Source organism: Plecotus auritus (genome assembly GCF_963455305.1).
Source record: "Plecotus auritus genome assembly, chromosome: 3".
Taxonomy (NCBI): Eukaryota; Metazoa; Chordata; class Mammalia; order Chiroptera; family Vespertilionidae; genus Plecotus; species Plecotus auritus.
In genome coordinates, this window is record NC_137772.1 from 91,614,201 (window position 1) to 91,624,754 (window position 10,554).

A 10,554-nucleotide genomic window follows, 5' to 3' on the forward strand; every position below is an offset into this window, starting at 1 on the left:
AGGAGGAAGCACTAGACTTTATGACCCTAATGGGGCGGGCAAGCTGGACGGTGCGGTGGCCGGGGCCTCCAGGTCACAATACTCACTTCAGCAGACATGGCGGAGAGGCGCAGGGCAGGCAGCCGCTGTGTTTTCTTTTCCTTAAGTTAATGCTCTTGGAAGGGAGGACTAGACACAGGTGTATAAATTTTGGCCAAAGTCTTACGTGAAGAAAGTAACCCACGTGGGGGTGAGCAGCTCCGGGCCACAGTCTATGTCTTGGCTCCTCCAGGAGCTGCAGCGGAGGGTGTGGGGAACCAGCGCCAGGTCCCTTGGGCCTCTGAGGGATGTCCTCTTTCTGCTCTTGAAGAAACAGCAGCTCTTGGTGTCATCTGCCACCTCTACCTCCGCAGGTGCTGTGATGGGGGCGCTGGAGGGACCGGCAGTGGGGTCGTTAGCGTTCAGCTCCCCACTGGTGGAATTCAGCGCCTGGTGTAGGCTGTGTAGCTGGGCTCTGTCCCGAGGCGGAGTTTGCCCAGGTGGGTCGGCGTGAACTGAGCCAATGGGCTAGGCAGGGGCTTGCCGCCCAGTCGTCCCCTTAGTGGAACGCGGAGCCGCTGGGTGGCAGAGGTCTGGGAAGAGCTTGCGCGGGTGGCCGAAGTCCCGCCCCTCCAGGAAGGCCAGGCACCACGCAGCGCAGGTGCGCGGCCGCCTCCTCTGGGCAGCTCTGGCAGAGCACCTCAATGGGCGCGGCCCGCTTGGTGTCCCCGATCTTCCGGCTGCGCTCCTGGAGCGGGTCCCTGAGCCCCTGCCAGGACAGGCTGCCACGCAGGCGGCACATGAACAGGTGGCCTAGCGCCTCCAGAGCGCTCTGCTCCTTGCCCAGGTGAGTACTGATGCTCATGGAGCGCTGTGCCCATCAGGCTGTTGTGCTTGCGGTAGGGAATGTGCCTCTTGGTCTCGGGGTCACTGTACTCCTTGGCCGGGCCAAAGTCCATGATGCTGCTGCTGCCCGGCCGCCCCACCAGGAGTTCTCGGGCTTCACGTCGTGGCAGACGAGGCTCTTGGTGTGCACACGCGCCATGCGCGCCACCAGCTGGACGGCGACCATGAGCACAGTCTTGAGCGTGAATGTGCGGCCACACAGATGGAATAGGTCCTCCGGGCTGGGCCCGAGCAGCTCCACACCATGCGTTGTCCTTCCCGCGGGCCCGCTCTGCGGAGCTGAGCTGCCTGTGGACGCGGTGTTCCAGGTGCAGCTGCGGCCCGCGACTGGATGGGCTCCAACCTGATAGCTACAGATTCATTTGTATAGAGATTCTTTCCTAGCCAGAGCTCCCCGAAGTGCCACAACCTATCTTCTTCCCGACCGGGAGTTGGGGCCCACCATCAGGACCCCTAAACTGGTCCCCGTGTTCCGGACGCTGTGGCTGGTCCGGCCACTGGCCTTGGACATTCTCCGGCCCTCCTCCGACTCCCCGTCCCCTCCTTTCTTGTCAAAACCCATAAGTTTGTGGTACCCTGGCCTCTCCACGGTGACTCTGCTGTACAAATCCCGGGTCTCTGGAGACCTGAGGTCACGGGCGGCTCTTTGGGGCTAGAACACCATGGCGCATGGCGGACTCCTGGCTAGTGAGGTGGTGAGGTGTGAGGTACTGGGGCATGGGGGGGGGGGGGGATGAGGGGGGCCGGGAGAGGGGGGTCAGGCTGTGGAACTCATCTCGGTGGCCTCAAAGTCGCACGCAGGGGTAGGACACATTCTGCTGACAGGGCCCGTCACCTTAATCTCGTGGCTCCCAGCTCCCGGCCTCCGTCGTGGCCCAGTGGCCGATAGGCCGAGCTCTGCCCCACTCCGTACTGCTGGCCTCCGCCTGTTGGGCGCGGCCTGTCCCTGCCACAGCCACCGGCTCGCAGCATAGCAGCGGGCCTCACTTACGCCACCAGCCTTCAATGTAATATTCTTAAAAATCTTAAGTGTAATGGAAAGTACTTAAAAGCCTCTTTTGAGGTTTCTTAGTAGGGAAAAAAAAAGTCTTCATACCATGGGGAGAAATACTTGTTCTTTCCACTGCAATAAATACAGCTGAAATAACATATGGAAAATATAGTGACAAGGCTTTTAATGCCATTTATACACTGGCAAGTCCCAAATTTATATTTCCATTTTAAGTGCCTCAACTCCAGTCTCTTATAAGCGGCTGATTTTTTGACACCTGCACTTGGATATTTGTAACCTTCTCCAATTGAATGTGTCCAGATTGGGACTCTTGATCTTCATCCCTTGGCCCATCTGGCCTTCTCCACCCTTGTAAATGACTATTACATTTTCCAGATGCTTAGATTAAAAAACCTTGTAGTGCCCTATCTTCTTTTTCTCTTACTCTACATCCAAATCTATCAGCAAATCTACTTGAAATATATCTAGAATCTTATGATTTCTCACCCTTACTACCATTTTAGTTTACCTCTCCTCTGGACAATTGAAATTGGTCCCGCATTCCTGTCTTGTCACATTGCAGTGTGTTCTCCACCATGTGGCAAGAGACATCTTTTTAATCCTGTCAGATCATGCCACGCTCCACTGCATACCTCTAATGGCTGCCCATCTTGGTCAGAAAAAAATCCTCTGACTCTGGTCCTGCCACCCCCCTGCCTCAGTGCCTTTGCTCCTGCTGACATACTCTTCCCCCAGATACTCATGGCGCATACCCTCACCACTGTCAGGCCCTAGCTTAAATGTTGCCTCCTCAGATTGGTCTTCCTTATGATCTGAAATGGCTCACCCTATCACTTTCTATTCCACTATCTGGTGAACTTTTCTTTAGCATGCCTACCCCTAACATATATTTGATTTTTAAAAATTCATTTATCATATATCTTTCTTCACAAAACACAGCTCCGTGAAAACCTAATTTTGTTCATTACTTTCTAGGCACTTAGAACAGTGGGTGGCTCATACCAAATGCTCAGTAAATCATTTTTGAATGATTGAGTGAAATGAATATTCAGCTTTTAGCCAATAAATACTGCTGATAGATTCAGGAAAAAAAAAACCTTAAAGAAACAAGTATTGAAACAAATCAAGTAGTGTTTGCTACACAGCTGAGTGAAGTACAAAGGTAGCTTCCCCTTCAGTAATAAAGCATACACAGTGATATTCTTTCGTGAACCAATTATAGAAAAACATGCCAGAAAAGCTGTGATCTAACCATAAATAACTTTGCTAGAAACAATGTTCTAATGGAACAATTGTTTAAAATAACATGTGATGGAGTGGCTGCTTTGACTGGAATATAAAGAGCACAGTGGGGTCAGGTTACAGGAATAGCTTCACTCTTGACATTTACTGTGTAGTAATTCATAACCAAACTAATGCTGCAAAGCAGGTGAAACCAGAAGTGCACAGTGCGCTGGAGGCAATCATGAATTTGATTAATCCGATTTTAACAGGTGGGAGAACTGCACAAAGTACCAACATCTTCGCACTACTTTGTTCCAGGACGGACAATGACCATAAAATTTTATGCAACAGGGAGTTTTGCAGTAATCTCTTTTTTACAAAAGGACAAATGTACCAAATTTGCTGACCTTTTCTTGTGACAAGTGGATATTAGTAGTATGCTATCCAAGCACCATATTTTAAAAAGGAAAAACAAAACAATTATTTTTTTGCCTTCATGAAAAGATGGTGTTTTAATAATAAGATAATTTTATGAAAAAAATTTAAATGATGTGTAAAGGGGTCATAATAGTGCCTGACACATAACAAGCACTCAATAAATATTGGCTGTTATTATCATTATATCTCCTTCCCCAAATTCTTCTCTTTAAGTAGATTACAATCCTTTTCAGAGCAAGAAATGGTATCTGATCTTTCCCCCATCCCTCTTTTTTCCTCCTTCCCTGCACTACCAAGCACAGTGTCTTGCTCAATTCAGTTCACCTGAACCTTTTAATTAATACATATTTATTGATCATTATTATGGGCAAAGCCCACCCACAACTGTTTTGAAGTCTTTCACCTAGTTTAATCCTCACCAGTATCCTAAATTCTAAGAACTATCACACCCATTCTGTCACCAAAGAAACCGAGGTTTAGCAACAGTAAATGCAGAGTTCACACAGCCAGCTGGGAGTGGAAACAGGGTCCCCATGTAGGTGCTCTGACTTAGAGTTTGTGCCTTTTCAATAGCCGGTGCAGCATGAATGTTTCCTCAGACATGATCACCTGAGGAGGTTATCCTTCCTTAGAGTGAAGGAAGTCCAATCTCGGACCCACTTTTTGGAGACCTGAGCACTGAGGAAACTGAGCAAATGGAATCCTTGTTAATTCTTGAAGAAATATTTTAATCAATTTATTTGGCACTATTCCTAGGTCACATGCTATTCGGTAAGCATTCCATTATCATTAAGGAGCAACTAATGGACAATTAATTGAAGGAATTACACACTTAACTAATTTGATGACTTTTAAATTTTGCTTAGATTGAAAGGTACATAATCACATCAATCACAGTTAGAGTTGTGCTGATAAACAAAGCCTTCAGTTTTGCCCCTGTTGGTCGAGGCTGTTGGGGTGGAGACCACCTTCCTCTTCCTTTGGGCCACTCCTGTGGCTTCTGCCTACCTGAGATGACCTCAGAGTGGGGCCAGAAATCACACAATCACCTCTTTTGACTTTTTCCAAAATAAAAACGAATTTCTTAGTGACTGAAAGTCTTTTCCATTGGATGGCTTTTTTTGTTGTTGTTAATCCTCACCCAAGGATATTTTTTCCATTGATTTTTAGAGAAAGTGGAAGGGAAGGAGGGAGGGAAGGAGGGAGGGAGGGAAAGAGGGAGGGAGGGAAAGAGGGAGGAAGGGAAAGAGGGAGGGGGGAGAGAGAGAAAGAGAGAGAGAAACATCGATGTGAGAGAGACACATCAATTGGTTGCCTCTCACAAACGCCCCAACCAGGTCTGGGAATCAAACCTGAAACCCAGGTATATGCCCTTGTACAGGAATAGAACCTACAATCCTTTGGTGCCCAAGCCAATGCTCTAACCACTTAGAACACTGGCCAGGGTTGGATGTCTTTTTAAAAAAAACTTTATTGAGGTAACATTGGTTAATAACATTATATAAATTTCAGGTGTACAACATTATAATTCAACATCTATGCACTCTATAGTGTGTTCACCACCTGAAGTCTAGTTTCCATGTCACCCATATATTTTATCCTCTTTACTCGATTTGCCGTCCCCTACCCTCCTTTCTCTCACCATTCCATAGTCTGTATCTGTGGGTTTATTAGTTCCTTTGTTATTTATTTTTTGTTTTACATTACACATATCACAGTCTTTTTTTTCTTAATTCTCACCCAAGGATATTTTTTTGCCATTGATTTCTAGAGAGTGGAAGGGAGGTAGGAGGAGGAGGAGAGAGAGAAACATTGATGTGCGAGAGACACATCAATTGGTTGCTTCCCCCATGCACCCTGACTGGGGCTGGGAAATCTACAACCCAGGTACATGTTCTTGACTGGGAATCGAACCCATGACCCTTTGGTCCACAGGCTGCCACTCCAACCACTGAGCCAAACTGGCCAGAGCCATGTATTGTAGTCTTTTGATAGAGCCTCACTCTTGGATCAAGTAAACAGATGAACTAATATTAAGAAAATGTCAGAACTTTGAAGGAATTTCTAGTGGCTTTTGGATTGAGGAGGGAGGTTTGTAAGGATGCTACACAGCTCTAGAGACCCTCCAGTTTCTAAGTTGTTTATGGGGACCTGTCCTGAATATGGTCTTTTTTTCTGACTTCACCAAAAAGGATTTACCATCTTAGTTAGCTCTGGAACTTGAAAGTGCCAACTGCCCTACTTTCCAGCATTGCCCACCTTTTTGGTTCTTTCAATATTCCCACAAATGTGAGTGATTCTTCTATCAATAGCAACCATTCACTTCAGTAGCTTCCATTCTATATATTTACTTTCTTCACACTCAGACTTTTCCAACACTTGATCTTTATTTGTTGCCAGATAGACTCATTGGCAGACTCTTTTGCTCTTCCTAGCTGCTTCCTTCTGCTTCCTCAGAAGGTGAGAGCTCCCAGCCTGTCCCAGGAGCAGCTTGGCCCAAAGCTTTGCTGTATATGGGCTGCTCCTCTAGCTCCAGAGGAGAGCTACACTCTGCCCTAAGTAGCAAAAGTAACAAATACTCCCAAGCACATCATGCAATTTGGAGATGAAAGGCATCATGATAATTGACTACATTGCACAACTTCCCATCCCTTTGACAAATGAGGAGGAGAGAAAGGTTAGAACATACCCCTGATGCCCACCTCTGACTCCTGGTAGGGCAGGAGACCCTGTGCTCTCTAATAGACCATCCTGTTAGTTGAATTTTTCCCTGTGGTTCATCATCAGACAGTTGCTGGCGAGGAAAGTCTAGAGAGTCTCGGATGCATGCTTGCCCTTTCCTTTGTTTCTGCTCTACTGTCTGTTTAGATTAGAAACCCATGAGGCATGTCTACCTCTGAGCTCTGGGTAGCGTTCACCAATTGTGGATGTTTGCAGAACATAGATGATTGATGATGGTGTTAATCTGAGTAATGACAGGCATTTTGGGTGCAATCTCAAGGAAGCCTCTCAGTACTGAGTCATGGATGCATGCATCCTTCAGAAGTGGAAGGAACCCAGCTAATGGGCAACGGCAGATGCCAGCACCAGAATGGCCCAGCTCAAAATGCTCTTCCCTTAAAGACAAAAAGCAAATCAATCAGAAAACATACAAACAAGCCCTCACACAACTTGCAGTATCAAGTTTTTCAATCGCGGACCAATTGTGGATCAGCTGCTTGAGATTTTAAGACAAAGGGAGCAAGGCAATTTTGTACCAGGGTGCTAAAACAATGCTTATTTATTGAGAGCTTGCTAAGTGTTGGCTGCTTTGTGTGCATTATCTAAGATTAGTATAATTTCCTCATTTTGGGGATGAGGAAACAACTTTTGAGGAGTAGGGGGACTTGCCCAAGTCACATAGTGTTATAAACTGAATATTTGTGTCCCTCCAAAATTCCTATTTTGGAGCTCTACTCCCCCAATGTGATGGTATTTGGATGTTTGGCTTTTCATTTAGGTTTAGCTGAAGTCTTATGGATGGGATTAGTGTGTTATAAAAGAGCAAAAGAAATCAGAACTCTCCATCATGTTGGGACACAGTGAGAAGGTGGCCATCTGCAAGCCAGGAAGTGGTTCTCATCAGGAACCAAATCTTCTGGCACTTTGATCTTGGACTTCCAGCCTCCAGAACTATGAGAAATAAATGTTTGTTTTCTAAGCCATCCAGTCTATGGTATTTTCCTATAGCACACAGAGCTAAAACACATAGTAATTAACTATTTCTTGGCCTTCAAATTTGCACACGGGTCTGCTCACTGATGCCAGTGTCCATGACTTTGCTATTTGTATCTCATTCATTCTTGTCCATGCCAGTCCTTTGGGTTTAGGAAAAGAAGTTATATTCATGCTAATGTGGCAGGACTGTCCATGTGTTCATTGCTTTCTTTCATTCCCCTGGCACTTTCCCTCACAGAATGGGGTAGGTAGGGTCTTTGATCAGATAATGGTGGGCAATGAGTTACTACTATTATGCATGAGAGCCATCACTATCAGCCAGATATGGTGGCTGCCCCTTTACCTGGGGGCCAGGCCTCTGAAGAGAAACAGGCAAAAGACTATGGTAGAGGTGAGGAAGGAGAGAGCTCACAAAGAGACAGACCCCGGACATCCGTCAGAGGATATCTCTGGTTGACCAGTTGGTGGTGCAAAGGAGAAGGAAATGATTTGTACCATTGCCTGGATCCTGGGAGGTTTTGTGATCATCCAATAGTAAGACTTCCTTTCTAGGATGAACTGTACCATAAGCTCCCCATGATATCACAGATAAAACTTTAGAAAACCACAAAGGAACTTAAATGAGGTAAGTTCTCTAGATATGGCCCCAGGACGTGCCTGGGGTAAGGATTTTATCACCCTGGAGGGAACTAGGGGCCAGATGGCCAAAAGATCAGGGAAGGCAGTGGGACTGAGTAGGCAAAATAATATAATGTAAATAACACATATGAATAACATATAATAGTAATAAAACACATCAGTCTTATTAGCTGAGTCTTTTGTGCATGGGGTAGAGCATGTGCTCCTTGGCACTAGAGTTGCCTTCTGTGGGAGGAAGAGGTTCTATCTGCTGGAGATGGACCACATGATGGGTTTAGGGACCCCCAAAGTGGACTATATCCCAACAATGAATGGTAGGACCTGCCTACATACCAGTGACTCTAATTCAGTGAAATAACATATCAAGTGTTGAGCACAGTACTGGTACTCATTAGGTGTTCAGTTAATATTAGCTTCTGTTATGCATTGAATTTTGTCCTCCCAAAAAGGTATGTTGAAGTCATAACCCCCAATATCTCAGAATTGGATCTTATTTGGAAATAGTGTCATTGCAAATATAACTAGCTAAGATGAGGTTATACAGGAGTAGGGTGGACCTTAACCCAATATAACTGGTCATATTATAAGAAGAGAACAGATACTGACGCATGAGGGGAAAACTTAAGTGATGATGGGCAGAGGCTGAAATGCTACTCTGCAAGGTAAGAAAGACCAAGGGCTGCCAACAACCACAGAAACCAGGAGAGAGGCGAGGAAGAATTCTCCTGGTTTCAGAGGGAGTATAGTCCTACCAATACCTTGATTTTGAACCTCTGGCCCCCAGAACTGCATGACAACAAATTTCTATTGTTTTAAGCCATTCATTCATGGCCCTTTGTTTGGGCTGTTCTAGTAAATGAAAACAGCTACTTTCTTCTCTCTTTTGTCTTCCTAGCTCATCCTCAAAGGTAGATGTGAAGGTGTTTTAATGAGATGTGTGTATAAGCGGAAACTGAACTGTGTTTTCTTGGTTCCATGTTCAATTCCCAGCCCCAGACAGGGTGTGTTCAGGAGCAATTAATCGATGTGTCTCTCTCATGCCTCTCTCTCTCTCTCTCTCTCTCTCTCTCTCTCTCTCTCTCTCTCTCTCTCTCTCTCTCTCTCCTCTTCTGCTCTGTCTGAAAATCAGTGTTAAAAATATACTTGGGTGAGAATTAAAAAAAGAAAGAAACCATTGGAGAAACAGAAAACAATAAATACTGACGAGGATGCAGAAAAATTGGAACGCTTAGTATTGTTGGTGGGAATGTCAATGATGGTGCAGCTGCTGTGGAAAAAAAGTATGAAAATTTCTCAAAAGAGTAAAAATAAAACTGAATATGATTCAGCAATCCCACTTCTGGGTATATATCCAAAAAACTTCCAGCAGGATCTCGAAGAGATACTTGCATACTTGTGTTAATTGCAGTATTATTCACAATAGCTAACAAGTAAAACAGCCCAAATGTTCATCAATGGATAAGTAAAATGTGGTATATAAATAGAAAGGAATATTATACTGCTTAAAAAAAGACATCCTGTCACATGTCCTGATATGAAGGTATCTTGAAGTCATGATGCTAAGCCATTAAGCCAGTCACAAAAGGACAAATACTGTATGATTCTACTCATATGAGGTATTATCTAAAATAGTCAAAATCATAGAAATAGAATGTAGAAAGATGGTTGCCAGGGCAGGGGGGACTTGGAGGGAGGGTTAGTGTTAATGGCCATAGAATTTCAATTTTGCAAGATGAAAAGGTTCTATTGCACAGCAATGTGAATATACTTAATACTACTGAACTGTATATTTACAAATATTTAAGATAGTAAATTTAATGTTATGTGTTTATAACTACAATTTGAAAACAGAATTTTAATTTCAATTAAAATAAAAAACTCCCTTGGACAAATTCCCATTTAAAATGAGGAATTCTTTGATCATGTGATTAATTACCTTCTTGCTTTATATTTGAATTGCTGTATATTAGATTTTCTTAGAGTGATACTTGCTGGTAACTTGGGTGTGGAAAACTCCATTGGGCATTTAGGTGTCCTTGAATTTGCTGACCCCAACTTACCACTCTTTTCCCCTGCATATGGCATAATAATGTGGAATTGGAGCTCTCTGTCTTATTAGAGGCTCAAGATACACAAGAGGGCTTGCACTAACAGTCACTAGAGGCAAAAGAGTGGACAAAATTGAGGTCATGGGGCGGGACTGCCCCCTTCACAAAGCCCAGATGTCAGCATTGTGGTCTTGATCCAGTTTATACATATGGTAGAATAAAAATATATATTTGGTCTTTGTTCCTAGTTCCTGGTACAGAGCTCCTAAAACCCTTAAAATATCCTGGGTGATAGATGTGTCTTTTATTATTCATAAGGAGTCCCTTGGAGCACATAAGTGTATGCTAATGAGGTGACTCCTGGTGAGGCCCCTAGATAGCTTTGGGATTGGAGCTGATTGCCAGATGAATCAGCCATGTAGTGAGAGGGTGGGTACTTTCAGCCCCCTGTGCCCCACCTCTGGAAAAGGGGATGGGAGTGGCTGGAAATTTTCAATCACCAAACATCAATGATTTAATCAATCATGACCATGTGGTGGAACCTCCATAAAA

The 10,554-nt window shown here is 44.7% G+C and overlaps 1 pseudogene across 1 annotated transcript; it reads right to left on the reverse strand.

Moving 5' to 3' along the window:
• Positions 1–201: 201 nt before the first annotated feature.
• LOC308244086 (casein kinase I-like) lies at positions 202–1,486 on the reverse strand (annotated as a pseudogene). The gene has a single exon. The product of its transcript is annotated as a casein kinase I-like (transcript).
• Positions 1,487–10,554: the final 9,068 nt, after the last annotated feature.